Genomic DNA, 18,387 nt, shown 5'->3' on the forward strand with positions numbered 1-18,387 from the left:
AGCTCTCCCCATGACCCGCCCCCCCCCCCAACCCATCCCCTGTTGGATCTTGCTTTATCTCCATTTCCTCTTTCTCTTCCCGAAGACTGGGGAGCATGCTTTCCTTTGTTGGTTATGTACTCTGAACTCAGGTTTGCAACTGGACCCTTAGGTGGGTTTTGCCTCTGTGTGCCTTGCTCAGTTAGACGGTTATCATTCTTATTAATATGCAGTCTATGCTTAGATCTTAGCTCATGAACCATGTAGTTCTTGAAGGTTCTGGAGGAACCGGAGAGACTTGTGTTTCAGGTCGGGGGGGGGGGGGGGGGGGAGGTGGATTCTCCCTGACGAGAAAATGTGGTTACCCATGCCCAGTCCCCATCACTGAGAAAGCTGTCACAGTATCCTCGGAAGCAGGTCTGTGAAGGGGTAGAGGTGGGGAGGGAAGGGACGGGTGGAAAGCGGATGTGCTTAAAGCCTAGCAAGGAGTTGATTATCTGGGGGAAATCCACATCCCAGCTTTGTGACTCCCAGACAGCATATATTTGGGAATTGGCAGGAATTGGAGATTCCAGGGAAGAGCGGGGAGGCTTTGTTGTATGTCACAGATCTTCGTTTTTGTCTTGGGGATGTGGATTGCATATTTAGTTCCCTTTTGCTCTGATTGGATTGAGGTAAGGCTCTGATTGTCTAGCCTTTTCTACCGGTGGGATCCTCCTGTCAAATGAAACCTGAGAGGGGTGCCTGTAATCCTAGCTATTCAGGAGGTGGAGATCTGAGGATCAAGGTTCCAAGCCAGCTGTGGAAAGGAAAGTCGGTTGAGACTTCCAATTAACCTGCAAAACTGGAAGTGGCTTAAGTGGTACAGTGCCAGTTTTGGGTGAAAAAGCTAAGTGACAGTGTCCAGACCCTGAGTTCAATTGCTGGTACTGGCAAACAATAATAATAATAATAATAAATCAGAGCTCTGGATGGATAGGGTAGGCCCAAGACACTCTCTCACTTTTCTGAGCTTTCTGTGCAGACCTGGAAAGCCCCACAGAGCACTGAGATGAGCCCCTAGAAGAAGGGGCTGGATGAGGAACCAAGGTGCTGGTACTGGAGCTGGGCGGGGTCCACCGGCTGCTGCTCAGGCACTGGGGTCTCAGGATGCCCCTTGGCACCAGCATCCTTTGCAGTGGGTTGTAGTGGATTTCTTACAGAGGCTTTCTGAAAGCATAGCCTGGTGAGCAGACCAGAGCAGGTTTCTGAGAGAAGAAAGAAGTATATCTCCCACTCTCCCACCTTCCTCAGCCCCAGATCTTTCTTTTTTTTTGGGGGGGGGGGTCCCGGTTGTGGGGCCTGAACTCTGAGCCTGGGTGCTGTCCTTCAGCTCTTCAGCTCAAGGCCAGCACTCTACCACTTGAGCCACAGCGCCACTTCTGGCTTTTTTCTTTTTGCTTATGTGGTGCTGAGGAATCAAACCCAGGGCCCCATGCATGCTATACTCTCTTCTCTGTAAAGACTCACATAATGAAGACTGTGGATTGGCTCTTTCCCTCCCCGCTTCCCCAAAGCATGTAGCAGGCAGCTCTTATATACCAATAAACATGAGCAGAGCCTCTGGGAGCATCTTGCTTACGGCATCCCAGAGAGGCAGGATGCCCATGACCCTTCAAGCCATCTGATACCCAGCCCAAAGCTGTCACTTGCTGTGAGAAACATCTTCCACTAGCTGTACGTGCATCCAAAACAGAAACAAAAAGGTTAAAATGACCTCCTCAAACAAAACCAAAAATGTTAGGCCAGCCTTCAACCCCTGGTTCTGGCTTACATGTGAGGTTTTATAGTTTTGTTTTCCCTCTCCATGCAGAAGTTTTATTTACTTTCAGCCTCTCCTCTTACTCCTTCTGGAATATCATTGACAGCTGTAGAGCTTATGATTTGACATTTGCATTGTTCTCACTCCAGGACACTATCGCTCCTTCCTAGCAGTAAGCCAAGGCCTTGTTAATTTTGAGCAAACTTAACGGGATTGCAGCCTAGCTAGTGTATTGTCCCTTTAAGCCAATCTGATTCTAGGCTGCCTTCCCCTCCCTGATAAAATCTCAGCCTCCCAAGGCCGAGGGAACTTGGAGTGAGTCCATCCCAAACACCAAGGACCCCAGGGAAAATGTGCTAATTGCTGAGCTTGAGGGCAGGACCGGAAGCTCCAGGGTACAGATCGTAGAGATTATCCACGTGACACTTTGAAACCCTGGACACCGTGCAGTCCTCACCCAAATTAGAGACCAAAGAAGACTTGACCCAAGAGCAGTGCCTTCATTTTACAGGTCTAGACCTTCTCCAAAAAGAATCTGGTGGCCCTCTCTTCTCTATTTTATATAATTTGTAACACTTTTAAAAACATCAATTGGCAAGGTGCCTAGGAGTCATTTGGTTCAGAAAATGGACTCTTTTTAAAAGGAAAAAGTAAGTCTCATTTGAATGCAGGCTTAGCTAGAAGAGACTGGATATAGAAGAAGGCTGCTTGAGTGAATCCCCCTATTGCTTGGTGTCTTTTTAACACGCATGATGTTAATGAGAACTAGCCAACCCCAAGTCTTACTAAGAAGCAATTCAATACTTGTAGCTGTTTCTTCTATTTCCCATTGTGTTTCTACGTGACATGCTTTTTAATTAGTTTCCAAACATCCACTGGCTTTCTAGTCATAGACGAAGGTACCCTACAGTGAGACCCCGAAACTCAGTCCCCATTCCTTGTGGATGCTGCCTTGAGCATGTCTTAGCTAAGTCGTGTACTGTTGTCCCCCTTTTTTCTCTCCACATTCTTTAGAAACGTTCTGAGAGGCAGCATTGGATATAAGTAGTAGTATAAATATTTTGAGATTTTTCTTTTGAATGTCTTAAAATGTCTCTCAGGTTGGGTACTATGGTTCAAGCCTATAATCCTAGCATCCTAGGAGGTGGCGGTTAGGAGAACAATTTCAGGACAGTGTGAGCAGAAAAGTTTGGGAGACTTCATCTCAACCCATGGCTGGGCACGGTGCTATGCTTACCCTTATTCCAGGGTAAGCATAATGGTAGGTCCCAGTGGCATGTACATGTCATCCCCAACAACTGTGATCCTCCTACGTATGGAGAGGCACAAATAGGAGGATCGCAGTCCAGGCTGACACAGGCATAAAATATGACCCTACCTAGAAAATAACCAATACAGAAAGGGTCTGACAGAGTAGCTTAAGCTAGTAGAGTCTTGCCTAGCAAGTGAAGGCCTTGGGTTCAATTTCCAGTACCACCAAAAACAAAAACAAAAAAACAGAAGAAAAGGTCTTCTGCCCTTACCCAGCGTGGCTGAGATAGAAGCAGGTGGAAATTATACTTTCCCCAATGGTGGTGGTTGAGATTTCTGTCACTGTTCAGCTTCCAGTGCCTTTGTGTGTGACCTGGGTTTCCCTCCCTCCCTTGAAAGAACTTCCTGTCTTTACCCTTGGTGGTGGTGTCCTTTGTCTCATGGGAAATTTTTTCTGTTTTCTTGTAATTATTTACATTCTTTCTTGTGGACCACTGTTCTAATGTTGGATTTCTCTGGCTAATCCTCTAATATCTTTTTAAATCTCTTTTTAAATTTCTCATCTCTCTTTATCTGCTTTCAGGAAACTTATTGGGTTATATTTTCCCAATATGAATGTTTTATTTAATCCCCAGAACTGTGTCCTGCTGCTGATTCTGGGATTTTCAGGTCTTGCCTCTCTGTGGATGTACTTGAGGGGGGTTTGAAGAAATCACTCCCTGTGCTGTCTTTGTTTCCTCCAGTTTTCATTTCTCTTGGTTGGTCTGAACTCTTCCTTGTTACAAGCTTTTCTCAAGTACTGGGTGGTTGTGTGTATCTGTTCATGTTTAAGAGTTAAGACTCAAAGCTAACCGGGAGTGAGGAGGTGTCAGCTAATGAAATTTTTGGATTTGTCTGTCAACATTTGCACATCTTTTCTCTGGAGTTCCTTCAATTGCTGTGACATCTTTCCATTACTCCTTGCCCTAGAAAAGGGATATGCAATGTTCATGCACTGTCCTTGTGTGATTTCAATAAAACTATTCCTTCTGGGCAGAATCCACTCCTGGGCACTTGGTTTGATCGCCAACTGCCCCCATTCTGGGCACATACATCTGAGACCTCGGGCAAAGCTGGAAGAACAGAGCAGATGCCAGATCTAAACTCCCACTTGCCATCTTGTCCGGGTGCCTTTGTGCAGCGCACAGACTGTATGACAGGACCGGAGACCCTGGTGCAGAATTTTGGCAGCTGGACAGGCCAGTGTCATCACCAGTGAATGCTCCTGCCTTGCCATGTGTGTCGTCTCTGGATTGGAGCTTCTCCATCGTCCTTCATGGAGTAGGGGCAGTGTGGTCATCTGACTTCATAGGAAGGGAAAGAGGCCTGAGAATGGACAAATGCCCATGTTTCTAGCTCTTATCCCACCTTCCCCATCCCTATTCCCAAGTCTGTCTTGGATGCTACAGCCCAAGATGTCTCAGTGCTGCCCCCTGCAGGCACCTGGCACCAGGCTCCTTCCTACCCTGCTTGACTCTGCTCATTTCTCTGATCAGTTCTGTTCCTGGTACAAATGGAATGGGATCCCTAGCCTGCTGTTGCCTTTTCTCCATCCTCTGTCTACGTGGTTGTATAACTTTCATTCCTTGGCTCTTATTTCCATGTGGGTTTGTGACGGCAGTATGGGGTGCCTGGAGCCTCTTGTGTTCTATATACCATCAGTTTTTGAAGGATAGGGGTTGAGAATGGCTCTTCCTATGTAGCCCAGAACTGCCTCAAACTCACAAGTGGCCAGGATGGTCTTGAACTTGTGATTCCTCTGTCTTAGGCATCACAGTCCTGGATTTATAGGCATGCTCCATCAATCCCAGCTTTCATAGACCATTGTTTGTGTGTGTGTGTGTGTGTGTGTGTGTGTGTGTGTATGCCAGTTCTGAGGCTTGAACTTGGGGCTTAGACACTGCCCCCAAGCTCTTTTTCTTAAAGCTAATGCTCGCTCTACTACTTGAGCCATAACTCTACTTCCAGCTTTTTGGTTAAGTGGGGATAAGAGTCTTAGAGACTTTCCTGCCTGGGCTGACTTTGAACTGCAGTCCTCAGATCTGAGCCTTGTGAATAGCTAGGATTACAGGGGTGAGCCACCAGCTTCCATAGACCATCTGGAGCCATAAATCCCCTTGAGTTGCCTTTGGGTGGGTGTCTCACTGCTCTGCTAACTCACTTATGAACCTGCCCTGAGTCCAGCTGGAGTAAGAGCAACATGAATGTTGTCAAGCTGTAGTGTGCCAGCTGCAAGAGAAGGTGAAATATCCAAGACAGAGGCTAGGAAGCTAAAGGCAGAGAGTTGGTGCTAGTGTTATCATCACTCAGATTTGCTTTAAAACTGCTGCTACGTTTCCTTGACAGAGAGGGTGTGGGGAAGGCAGTATCTATGTCTCCCCAGGGCGCAAGGCTCTGTGCCTCTGCCTCTCCTCAGGCACTGTCTGGGACCACAGCCAGCACTCGGGGAAGTAAGCCCACAGCACAAGGGCCCTGGGCTTTGCACCAGTTGCACGCTCGCTCTTCCGCTTTCTTCCTACGCTGAGGCCTGTGTCCTCAGGTTCCTCAGCTCTACCTGTTCTGATTTGTAAGAGCCCCAGAGTGATCTTGGGCCTCACTGTGTCTTACTGTGTGCAAGATCGGGCTTGTGGTGAGCTTGCTCCGGAATGGCACGGCCCTGCAACTCATGGTTGGTAGGTGTTCCTGGGCCGGCTCTTGTAGGGTTGCCAGAGCCTGTGGTGTTAGGAAGACTGGCCTGGTTGTGTTTAGTACACAGTGGACTCTGAGAGCAAGTGACAAGAGCAGGCAAACCGGCCTTCCCAAGCACGCTGGCTAGAGCAGCACCAGGCCAGACACCACCTCATCTATAGGAAGAAAGAGAACCAGGGTTTTAGATTCCAATCTAGGACCCCGATCCACCACTCACTTGTTTACACCTGTGGCACTGATGTCACATACAGCTCCCTCCTGCAGGGGTTCCCTTCAGCAGAATTGTAGGGTAGGGGTCTCTACCTAGGCTCCAGCCTCTTTCGAACACCTGGTTGCCATCTTGGGCAGATGAAGTTTTCTAAGCTTCTTGGTAGTGTAGACACTCAGCACACATTTGGCAAACTAAAATACCTGCTTGTGACTTCTGTGTGAGGTTGTAGAGTGCACTGTGGCCCTTGGTGTTCTGGTCCCTTCCTCTGCCACTCAGTGCCAGCTACCCTGTCACAAACACATAAGCCCTTTTTAACAGGATGCTTGTGTGCTGCTTAACTCACTGTACTCCTGAAACAATGGTGGAGGTGTTTACTTCCGGGAGGAAATGAAAGCACAGGCCTGAAAGATTACAAGGTCACGGCCTACAGCTTCTCCAGTGGTAGAACCCAGGGCTTCTTGACTTCTAGACTTGGACTTCTTCTCTAGACTTTCTCTATTTAGAAGTGTAGGGATCCCGCGGTGATATTCTGATGCCAGCTTGCCCTGGCCTGGTTGACAAGTTATGGGGAGCAATTCTGTGGGCTGGAAAGGGAGGGGGGCAGAGTTTTGAGTCACATTCTAAGCTACTTCCTTGCATCCCTCTCACCACCCCCTCAATGCTGCACCCCTTGACTCCCAACCCCATTATCAAAACTACTTAAGTTTCTCCTTACTAAAAACAAGTAATTTGTGTTTAGCCTACAGTTGAAAATCTTAAAAAAAATTCTGCCTTTCAAAGGACTTTAGGCTGGATGTTGGAGGCTCACCCCTTAATCTTAGCTACTCAGGAGGCTGAGATCTGAGGACTGCTATTCAAAGCCAGCCTAATCAGGAAAGTCTGTGAGACGCCTGTCTCCAATTAACCACCAAGTGGTAGAGCATCAACCTGGAGTGAAAATCTAAGGGACAGTGCCCAAGCCCTGAGTTCAAGCCTCAGTACTAGCACAAAAATAAAATAATAAAAGGACTTCACCAGTTACATCTCAATGTCTAATATCAAGCATTGTTCTTCTGTAACATGATTAACTCTAGCTCTTTTCTCTCCATCTCCCACCCAAGCTTCTCACAGAGTAGGATTCTGGCTTTCCCTTTGCTAAAGGCATACTGAGAAAGCTTGCGAAGCACATAATGAAAATGGGAACCACAGCTAAACAATGGTGGTACTTATCCTACTTACTTGGGAGGCAGAGATAGGAGGACTGTGATTTGAGGTCAGCCTGAGCAAAAAGCTCTCCAGGCTCCATCTCCACAGAAAAGACAGGGTGTGGTCGTGTGTGCCTGTTTATCCCAGCTACACCAAAAGCATAAATGGGGGATTATAGACCCTGGGCACCACAGCCTGAACAAAAGAGCTGAAGTATGGCTCAAGCAGGAGAGCTCCTGGCTAGCAGGCACAAAGAGCCCATAGTTCAAACCTCAGTCTTGCAAAAAGGGGGCTGGAGACCATGAATTACTTGCCTGGAGTTGTAATTGATTTTGTCTTTCAGATAGGGAACATTATTTTTTCTTTGAGTCATGATATTTGCATTGTTATAAAAAAATAGAAAAATAGTATTTGCTAGATTATTTCACTTGTAACAGCTACTTTTAAAGCATCACCAAAAAAATCAACAGGAGCATATTGTCTGGAAGACCATGCGTGAGGAAGGACAGACAAATAGTGCAGAAATTGCTGGAGGTCATGTGAGGATTGAGACACTTTTTGGAAGGAAACTGGGAATTGCATGCAACCTACAGAGCTAGACATTGCTAAAGTAGGACAGCGCTGGCCTGGGCACTGGAGACCAGCCTCGTAGCTCAGATAAGGCTTTTTTTTTTTTTTCTTTTATCATTCTGAGGTAGAAGATGGAAAACCTCTTAGGGGAAAAAAATCCTTTCTGGGTTTAAACATCCAAATGTTAACAACATGGTTCATCATGTGTTTCTGTTGATCTTAGTAAGTGGCCTATTGCTTAAACTCAATGCACTGCTTCCTGCTTAGTGCCTGAGAAAGGTGACTTCAAAAGGAGTCAGCTGAGATGGAGTCCCACTGGGAGAAGTCTGGCAGACCCATTTTTAGGGCCCCATGAACTAAGCTGGTCTTCTTAAGTCAGCATCAGAGGGAGACAGTTTACCGAGGGATTTCCTTACAACTTAAAAAGTTTAGCTGCAGAAAGATAGAGTTATACTGGACTGGCCCTCCTTCTTCTCCACCTTTTCCCCTACCCTTGGCAGTGATTCAGACATAGCCAGGCACCAGTGGCTCACACCTGTAATCCTAGCTACTCAGGAGGCTGAGATCTGAGGATCATGGTTCAAAGCCAGCCCGGGGAAGGAAAGTCTGTGAGACACTTATCTCCAATAAACCACCAGAAAACTGGAAGTGGCGCTGTGGCTCAGGTGGTAGAGCACTCTCCTTGAGCTGAAGAGCTGAGGGACAGTGCCCAGGCCCAGAGTTCAAGCCCCGTGACCAACAACAACAACAAAAAAAGAATTTCTGCTCAGAGACAGAGCTCTTTGCATTCCTTAAGCCAAAGGCTGGTAGATTGGTGTGGCCCATCCCTGGGGAGGGAGAGAGAGTGGGTCACAGGATGCTGCTTGCATTGCCGACTTTGTTCCTGAGAATCAACCAAAAACAAATGAGAAAATGGTTATTCCTCATGTATGCTCTTGGGACAAGTTATTAAACCTAAAGACAGGAGTTTGTTCAGAGAATATTGGATGGTAATAGGTGTTTCATTTTTTAGAGCCTCTGATATATTTAGCAGATTTTATGTTTCTTTAATGTCATGGCAGGACATAATTAACTATGTCTGATTTTTTTTCTAACTGAGCAGACCAGGAGAATTACTGAGGGAAATATGAAATGAAATGTTATTTTGTAGTACAAGGACTATTTTGTCTATTTAATAGGTCTGTAGCTTTGTTCAAAAGGGATCTTTGTAAAATATATTGTATGACTGTGCACTCTTATTTATTGATTATTATAAGTGAAGATATAAATGGCTATTTGCATAATTTATACCTGTGGGAAGCTCACTGGAGTATTTGTTATTCTGACTGTTTTCTATTGGGCTTGGTGCTATGATGAATGAGCTTGTAAAAGGACATGCATTCGTAAGAAAATTTTGGAATACAAATTTCTTGAACTTACCATCTCAGTGGTAACTTTTTATTTCCTTGTGTGTTTGTGTTTATACCAACCAGGGGGGACATTGTCCCCATCTGACCTGTGAGCCCTACCTTGAAAGGGTCCACTCAGCCTTCCCATTTCAGTCTTCCTAACACAGTGCCAGGCACTTCTCACAAAGCTGCCTTAGGCCCATTCTGAACCTGCACATTGCTTTGGTGGATGGAGAAAAAAGGAAAGGGACAGAAGGATGAGGGTGACGTCATAGGAAGATGGACCCTGCTCTTAGGTTTCCAGAGCCTGCAGGCAGATGTGTTCATCACGTCTCAGCTTGATGGGGGTGAGTCTTATGTTGGAAAGGGAGGAAGGGTCATTAAAAAAAAACAACTTCAGGTAGAAGATAGGGTGATGTTTTCTTGTTTATTGATCTCTGTAATGTTTAGGATTAATTTCAATTGCACATGACAGAAGCCCCAGAAGAGCTATGGCTTAAACATGATAGAATTCTATTTTTCTCTCATGAGAGGGAAAGAGAGAGAGAGAGACTTGGGCTTGCAATGATGCAAATTCCTGTTTGGATCATTTGGGTGCCATGTTGTGTGTGGAATGGAGGATGCAGCAGTAACGGGCCACCTCTGCCTTGGGAAAGATCCAGAGATTACCACCCAACCTGAAAGCACTCATCTCATTGTCTGAGCTAAGCCACCAGCCACAGCTGTGAGAATGGAAATGAACTTTGGTGGGATATGGTGCTGAGTGGATCACACTTGAGGAAGGGATGTCGGTGGGGACAGCAGTTAGCCACCTGGGTGACCCTTGACTATGTCCTGCTTGTTGGATTGGGCTGGCGTTCACTCAACATACCTGTCTGGAAGGCCTGCTGTGTGCCGGAGCTCTGGCCCTGGTGACAGGTGGGAAGGAGGGGCAGTCCCTCCAGGGCAGGAGCTCAGTGAGCACCTGGGAAGGTGCACATGGACCCAAACTGATGGTGTGAGCCGTCTCCTGGGTGCCAGGGAAGCGATTTACACAATCATGAGTCTCACTCATTTTATGGTTGGCAGCTATGTCCTGTCCATGATGCTCAGACCTCTGTGGACCTCAAATCACACCCTTAACCTCCCAGGAGGGCTTCTTAATGCTGTTCTCACTTGCCGAACCTCTCCTAGAGGCTTAGAGAACAGTAGGGGAGAAGCCATATTTTTGAAGGCCTGGTCTGGAACCATCTATAGTTTCTACCTTCTAAAGGAAACTATTTCTGTTTTAAGGCCACTAGAGCAGATATGAATTAGATTACATATTACAGATCAGTTATTTATTGATCATCCATGTCTTAGCTCACTGGCTTGTTTTCTAATTTTGTTCCCACTCAAAAGGTGCAAAATACTTGCAAACAAACATAGTCTATGTTTTGATGATAGCAAAGGCATGTGCTATGCCTTTAACTAGCAGTCAGAAATAGGCTGATTACACTAATGATGGCAGTGGGGAAGAGGAGGCATGAGACAGGACATTCTCCGTGCAGCACGCACTGGCAGGCTGGCTCACACAGACCCTTCCCTGCCTCAGGCCTCACCAAGTGTCCAGAGAAGTCATTAGTGAAAACACCTTAGGAGCTTCACTCTGGCAAGAGCCAGATTAAGTATCTGAGGATGCAGGAGACTGTGTCAAGCTGTTAGAATGGGGATATGGGAGTGCCAGGCTTCTCCAGCTGGCATCCTCCAGGATTGCCAGGGCATAGACAGGACAGAAGTCAGACTTATCCCAACTCTGTCAATGCGCCAGGAGCCCTGGGCACACATTAGGAAGTGGAATCCCTAACCTCCACCCTGGCTGTAGCACATGTGCTGGGGCCTCGCATTGTTTGCATTGTACCCTTCAGATCCAGGGCAGATACCCATTCCAAAGGAACTATGGGGAGACACTTTGCTTCTCTGAATCTGCATTTTCACTTTACTGCTCCTGTGATAAAATGGGATGAAAGTCAAGGCTGCCTTCTCCTTCCCCAATACATGCTACCCTTCATATTACAAGGTCATGATCAAAAGTTACTTCATCCCTGGGTGCACCGGCCTAGCAGACTTGGCTGCAGGTGATAGAAATGGGACCAAAGCACCTCAGCACATATGGGATCAGGTTCTAACTGAGCAACTGCAGTTCATAGTTCTGAGGACCAGTGGCTCTGCCCATCTCCACAGTGCTGGGCTGGGAGAGTACAGGAAGCTAGAGGAGAGAAGCCAGAATGAAGTCCAGTACACTCCTACAAGTCCCACTTGCCAGTGCTGTGGCCAGGGCCACATGTGGGCAGCAAGGGATACTGGGAAACAGGGTCCTATTAGGAATATTGCTGCCCTCTAGGAATGAGAATGGATTCATGAAGCAGAAAAAAATGTGGGGAGAGTGGTTATCTCACTGGGATACTGGAATCAGGAATCAGGAAGAGTTAGGGAAACTGGTAGTTGAGGGGTGGCTGGGCTGTTGCTAAGGAATCTCAACCTGGACTGTTAATGTGCATGGAATGACCTGTGATGTACAGCAGAGGCCAGCTGACCACAGGACCCACAGCCTGTGGAACATGGCAGCCCTGTTCTGACTGTCCATGTCCTGTCCAACACATGGGAGGAGTTGATGACACATAACCCAGTCTCTGAAGTGAGGGACACATTTCCCAGTTCTCCAGGACTCATCACCCCCATGTCCGTCCACTAGGCCCCAATCATAGCTCAAGATCCAGGGATTAGCAATGTGCCTTCCTTTTGGAGTCTGTGTAGAGGGAACCTTTTGCTCAGCTTTCACTTTGCTTTGCATTTATAAACCCACTCCCAAGCCGGGTGTTGATGGCTCATGCCTGTAATCCTAGCTACTCATAAGGCTGAGATCTGAGGTTCAAAGCCAGCCTGGGCAGGAAATTCCATTGTAAGCATTAGACCAACCTTTGGTCCTCGTATCCACCCAGACCTGAGCTCCTCTCAGCCCTGGAGTTCCCGCCATACAGCTGGCCCCTCCATCTCTCCGCCCAGACGCATCTGAGCTCCCATCTACCTCACTGCCCCCAGACCCTGCTGCTACCTAGATGGTGGAGGTGCCATGTGCTCTCTCTCCAAGGGAAATATGGCTCCTTTAAGAAAGCTTGTAATAATCTTTCTCCTGTGCCTGCCTCTGCGTGGTCCCCTGGGATGTATGTGATGGATCCTTTCATCTCCAATAAACCCCTCAGAAAACAAGAAGTGGCACTGTGGCTCAAGTGGTAGAGCACTTGCCTCGAGCTAAAGAGCTGAGAGACACCACCCAGGCCCAGAGTTCAAGCTCCATGACCAACAAAAACAAAACAAAACAACAACAACAAAAAACAACGCTCCCAGAGAAGTCTCTTCTCCTATCTGTCCTTGGGTTCTTTCTCTGAGTGGGCATGAATCATAGAGCCCCAAGAAGCTGAAATCTGGGCGAGATCCCCACCACTCTGGAAGCAGGCTCACCTTGTAACTGACCTTAGATGCCCCTCAGCTTGGCTTCAGATTCTAGAAATTTTATAATAGCAACACTAGAAGCACAAGGACTGAGACACATCTTTTTCTCTATCTTGGGATCCAGTTGAAACTTGAATCTTCAGGAAATTGCTTTGTCAAAATGTCTAGTTCTGAGCCCTCAAAATGCACACTGGACAATCGTACAGTGAAGAGAGTAGAGAGATATGGGTGAGATACTTAATGTCATGGGTTTGTTTGCTCCTCGTTAATATACTCATCAGTTATAAATTATCCTCTGAAGAAGTAAATACAAGGACTGAAGAGTGCTAGAAGAAATACAGGAAAAAGAAGTTAATGTCAGTAACCTGACAGGCTACCTCTCGGGTGGAGAGCAGCAGCAGGACTGGGTCACAAGCATGACTTTTCTAAGGGCAGGTTCATGTGACAAGGGGAAACTCCGTTGCAGAAGGGGTTAACATTTACAGTTGCAGCTGTACAAACAAGGGAGAGGGAAATTGCATGAGGGGAGGAGCTGCCATTAGAGATGCAGCTACCTGTGTCACCTGTTTTTCGGGGAGGGGGGGAGGAGGCAGAAGGGAAGGAGAGCCTGTGTCACCTGATTTCAGGGAAAGATAGTTTTGTTTCTGCCGAAGATCTAAGGTGGCAGACTGGGTAGGAAGATGGAGGAGGTTAGGCTAACACACTTGCTTTGAGAACAACTCCAAGTCAGATGAGACAAGCCGTGCAGAGGGCCTGCCCACTATGCTGTCAAAGGCAGCATCTCCACTGCCCCTTCAGTGCCAGGAACTCAACCTGGCACATTCTTAAAGGCGCTGCCACCCTGCTGCCATTTCCAAAGACACATGTCTCTGCCACCACCAACCCAGCAAGAATGCAAGAGCCTCCTTCCAAATCTACCTTGCAGGCCTATGTTCTAGCTTCAGTTCAAGTTTTCATCTTTGCATTAGGGTCCCATGTGCAGGAATCTCTACAGGATGCTTCAGAGGATGCTGATGGAGGCATCTTCTACCTTGACTGTGTCCGTAACGGGACTGTGATTCTGCATTGTAACTTTGTGAGTTGTTACTATGGAAGGAAACTGGATAAATGATTTCCCAGGTCTCTGAATGACTTAAGAGAAATATACATCTCCAACCATCTCAGATAAAAAGTTTAATCATGAATGACAGTTAGGAGAACAGAAAGGCAGGTAAAAGGATTGAATTCCTAGTATTGCAAAAACAAATGAAAACAAAAAGTGTTAACAACAGAGGAATTTTCAAGTAAGAGTAGGGAAAGTACATTAGAACTTGACACTTCAGGATCCAATTTTTGTTAACTCTAAAATGAATTCTATTTTTTTTTGTAGCCTAGGCTGCTGGCCTTGAAATCCTGGGCTTAAGTGATCCTCCTACCTCAGCCTCCTAAGTATCTGGAACCACAGGTGGCGTTATTCTGCCTGGTTGAGTTTCATGGTTTTGAAACAGAATCATGATTGTAACAGGACATGAGTACAGGATCTAGAAGTTCAAGGGCTGCACTTGTGTCTAGTGAGGAGTTATGAGCAGCTAGTCATGTCAGAAATATATACACATGGGCTGGGAAGGTGGTTCAGTGGGAGAGTGCTTGCCTTGCACGCATAAAGCCCTGCATTTGATTCCTCAGCACTACATAAGCAGAAATAGCCGGAAGTGGTGCTGTGGCTCAAGTGGTAGAGCACTTGCCTTGAGCTAAAGAGCTGAGGGACAGCGCCCAGGCCCAGAGTTCAGGCCCTACAACCAACAAAAAAAAAGAAAGAAAGAAAGGAAAGAATTGGATAAACATGAGGGTGACAGTGGCAGCTGAGGAAGCGGAAGTCAGCGATACCACTTTACACATCTTCAATTAACAAAACATAGAGTGAAGAAGTGTTTCCACACATGCCAAATTAGCACCCGCTGAAGAGCCTGCCATCTGGCACTCAGAAGCCGTGAGGATGAGGTGCGATGGCACCAGCTGGTGGTGGCAGCAGACTTGACAAACGCCTCTGTCAGTGTGGTGAACGAGAGCCACAGCTTGTATTCTTTGTCCAGATAATCTTATACCAGGCTCCTGAGAAGCTGGTTGTAGCAGTTCACATGCACTCCTGGTACTTGGAAGGCTGAGACAGGGGGACAGTGGAGTCAAAGCCACTCCAGGCTCCACAGCCAGACCAGGTCTGAAAAACAAAATGAAACCAAAGAAGTTTCTGAGGAGCTAAATGGACAGAAGTTAAAACCTACTGTGAAGTATTGCGCAGGAAAAAAAACAAAACAGTTCCTCGTGTGTCTAATAAATTGATGATATTTTAAAAGCAGAGCTAAGGAGGTATAACAAGCCCAAAGAGGCATGTTTAGTAAAAGCTAAATGCAATATTTAGATTCTAGATAGACCTAATATGGAGGAGTAACTGTAGAAAACTGCCTTTGGACATGGAATTAATGTTTCTATGGCCTGGAAGTTAGATTATATTAATAACTAATTATGTCATTTGTGTAAATGGCAGATGACTGTGCTCTAAAAGTCATTATCAGAGACATTTTGATGGGTAGAGGTGCAGTTCATCTTCTGTTCTGATAGACTTGAAACACATAATAAAAATGTAAAACATCTTATAGCAGCCTACTCACTGTGCCTTACTATCTACCATCGTTCAGCTCTGCCCTAGTTGCTTGCATTCCCAGCATTCCTTGCACCTAAAGTGCAGTCATGTGACCAAACTCTGACCAATAAGATTCAGGTAAAGATGATGTGCAAACACTCATGGTTCTTCTCAGTGAAGTCAGTATAGGTAGGATCCATTGGTTCTTGCTGTCTTCCCACCTCCATTCTGCTGGGGTCAGACTCGCTGGGAAAGCAACCAAGATACTCTCACCCCTTCATTGCTCTGGACCCTGAAGTTTGTTCTTACTGCATCAAAGTTAGACTGAAACATACTGCATGCCTCTTGTCCTATTTTAGGGCCAATTTTTATGACTACAATTGCTAATTTCAAAGCTGTTTATCAAACACTCCTTGCACAGGTCTCTCCTGAGGTTAAGTCTGGCCATCAGAAGCAATCTGTAAATTTCACGACACAAACCAGGAGCTTTTGGCAATGGCTGTTTTAAGACTTTTTTAGTCAGCTGGTCCCTTAAAGTGGATTACGGAAGTTGATATTGGGCATCTAGTATGTGCCAAACTCTGTCCTGGGGCTGGAGAAAACAGATGAGTAGGGTATTGTTTCCCCCCCTTTTAAAGATCTTGTAGTGTAGTCATTTAATTTATACCCGACTGAAGACAGCAATTTGTGCATTGGTGATGGAAAAATAGCAGAGCTGCCTGAGACCAAGGCTATATAGAATTTTGATGTAGTTCTATTTTAGTTTAATGAACAACTCAAAGGGGTGGAGTAAATATTCTAATTTTTAACTGCAGAAATATTTTAACAATGCTAATATTTTAAATGAAAATTCCACTAGTGTCATTTAACATACTTCAATTTTTCTGTTTGGGTCTTTTTCTATATTTATGTACAAGTGTTATAAAAATCTAACCAGAGAACAGTTACTGTATTCTAAAGTCTAACCCTCACCTTGAGCATTTTTTCAGTATCTCTATATAGGCTGCTTTTGTATTTTAATTTTTATATGATATTCCACTATTCTACTATTTTGTTTAGTCATTTTGATCTTTACTATTTAGATCTCCCCCTCTCCCCCGCCCCCCAGTCCTGGGGCTTAAAATCAGGGCACTGTTCCTGAGCTTTTTTGCTCAAGGCTAGCATTCTACCATTTAAACCACAGATCCACTTCCAGCTTTTTAGTGGTTAATTGGAGATTAAACTTTCCTGCTGGATTGGTGTCAAGCTATGAACCTCAGATCTCAAACTCCTGAATAGCTAAGATTACATGTTTCTTTATGATAAAAATTCTACAACAAACAGTTTTATGAATCTATCTTTTTTTGGGTTATTTATTGACAAAAGAACTCAGGAGCATAATCACCCATTCAAAAGATGAATTATTTTTCATCTTCCCTACCAAATTGATTTAAAAAGAATACCAATGATCATTACTGTGAATGTAAACCTTCCTGTTGAACTTTGCCAGCTTCAGGTATAAGTTACAGTTTTTGGCTAATTTAGAAAATGTACCTATAGCTGAGTGCTGGTGGCTCATTCCTGTAATCCTAGCTACTCAGGAAGCTCAGATCTGAGGATCATGGTTCAAAGCTAGCCCAGACAGGAACAATCATGAGACTCTTTTCTCCAGTTAACCACCAAAAAGCCAGAAGTGGAGCTGTGGCTCAAGTGGTAGAGCACAAGCCTGGAGCACAAAAAAGCTCAGAGACAATGCCCATCAAAAAGATACTTTATTCCCTTCTTTTTATTTGTGCATTTGCTATCCTATGTGACATGTTAATGTCCCTGGTACATTTTATCTACTGGGATCTTGAAGATTCCATTGTATCTGTAGCTTTTAATCATGTTCTCTTTTATTTTTATCAATTGCTTTTTATCAGTGCAGTGTTTAGGGAAACTCATTCAGCAATAGTTTCTGGTAATGTATAGCTAACAAGAATAAACAGGGCAATTAGATACTGTGGCTTTTAATACACTCAGTCAAAAAGTGTGAATTGGTTACTAACTGCTGGTGGTAATAATGTCACATGATCTATGAAGTAAGTAGCTGTCAGTGAAATGGACAGCTCTATCTACTGAAGTACTTTGAAGGGGCTATCTCTATGTTTTGTCTTGATGGATCAATTTTCCTAAGGAATTTAGAAGGTTTATAAGTCATGCCTAACCTGTGACGGACCAGCTCGGCCGGAGCACTGGGACCGGCGGGACAGGGATCTCGGGATAGCTGGGCAAGGAGTCGGCGAAGTGACAAACAGACACAGACTCAAAAGAGTTACATCTGAGTGTATCTTTATTGAGGAGAATTAACATTTTTATACAGTGTGTGACTGTGACATAGATTCTTTATTTAAGCACACAATTAATTTTTAAGAAAAGCAAAGCATCGATGGATTACATGAAAATTGATGACTATCCCACCAATTGTTTAAGCTAAGTGGTGCGAAACAAGTCTAGCATATTGTTTAATAGAATGCTTCATCTATTCAGCCTTCTTATGTTTAATAATTAACAAACCTAAGTCAGGGCTATACTTATATTGTACTTTTTATTTTTTCCATATATTTTTAATCCCTTTGAAACCATCCTAAAAACCACTTCCAGGTTGAGTCAGGCATCCTCTGTTTTCTATAATTTTAATCCCAATATTTGTTCACATAAATTTTTAATTATTTTAAACTATCTTGTTGTTTTGATAAGAAACACCATAATGGTCTAGATCTACCTCATCTTTGCATAAAATCTAATGAGTTCCAAAATACTTTTTTTCCTTTTACATTAATCTATCTATTTTCATCTTTATAAACTCCTGTATAAGGCAATGGTTCATTGGTAGGCTCAGAAATGTGATGTCACTCATTTTATATTTTGTGGGAAACCACCATCTATTCCCTATAATGTAAGCTGGACTAAACTTAGTCATAACTGTTGGGGAAATATTTCTTTTCCTTTTAGTATCAGGGGTCCCTTTTTCTAGAACTCTCTGTGCTTCTGGGATAACTCCTTCTAGCTTAGTTTAATTCATTAATTCTCTCTGTTGTAACATATCTGAAAATTTTAAGTTTCTATATTTACTATGAGTGAGCAGCAAAACTGCTTGTGAAGTTGCAAGAGTTTCTGGAGGCAGCATCACATCAGATGATAGATTGATTGGGGCATTGCCCAC

At 44.9% G+C, this 18,387-nt stretch overlaps 1 long non-coding RNA gene across 1 annotated transcript; it reads right to left on the minus strand.

The window, feature by feature from the left end:
* Window positions 1-305: 305 nt before the first annotated feature.
* On the minus strand, window positions 306-16,576 carry LOC122118624. Its single transcript, XR_006149424.1, has 3 exons — window positions 16,564-16,576; window positions 3,524-3,530; window positions 306-1,280 (listed from the first exon to the last, which is right to left on the minus strand). It is a non-coding gene; the product is annotated as an uncharacterized LOC122118624 (long non-coding RNA).
* Between the last annotated feature and the right edge of the window lie 1,811 nt (window positions 16,577-18,387).

The sequence above is a fragment of the Dipodomys spectabilis genome, unplaced genomic scaffold (genome assembly GCF_019054845.1).
Source record: "Dipodomys spectabilis isolate Male_0828 unplaced genomic scaffold, ASM1905484v1 ptg000157l, whole genome shotgun sequence".
Classification (NCBI taxonomy): domain Eukaryota; kingdom Metazoa; phylum Chordata; class Mammalia; order Rodentia; family Heteromyidae; genus Dipodomys; species Dipodomys spectabilis.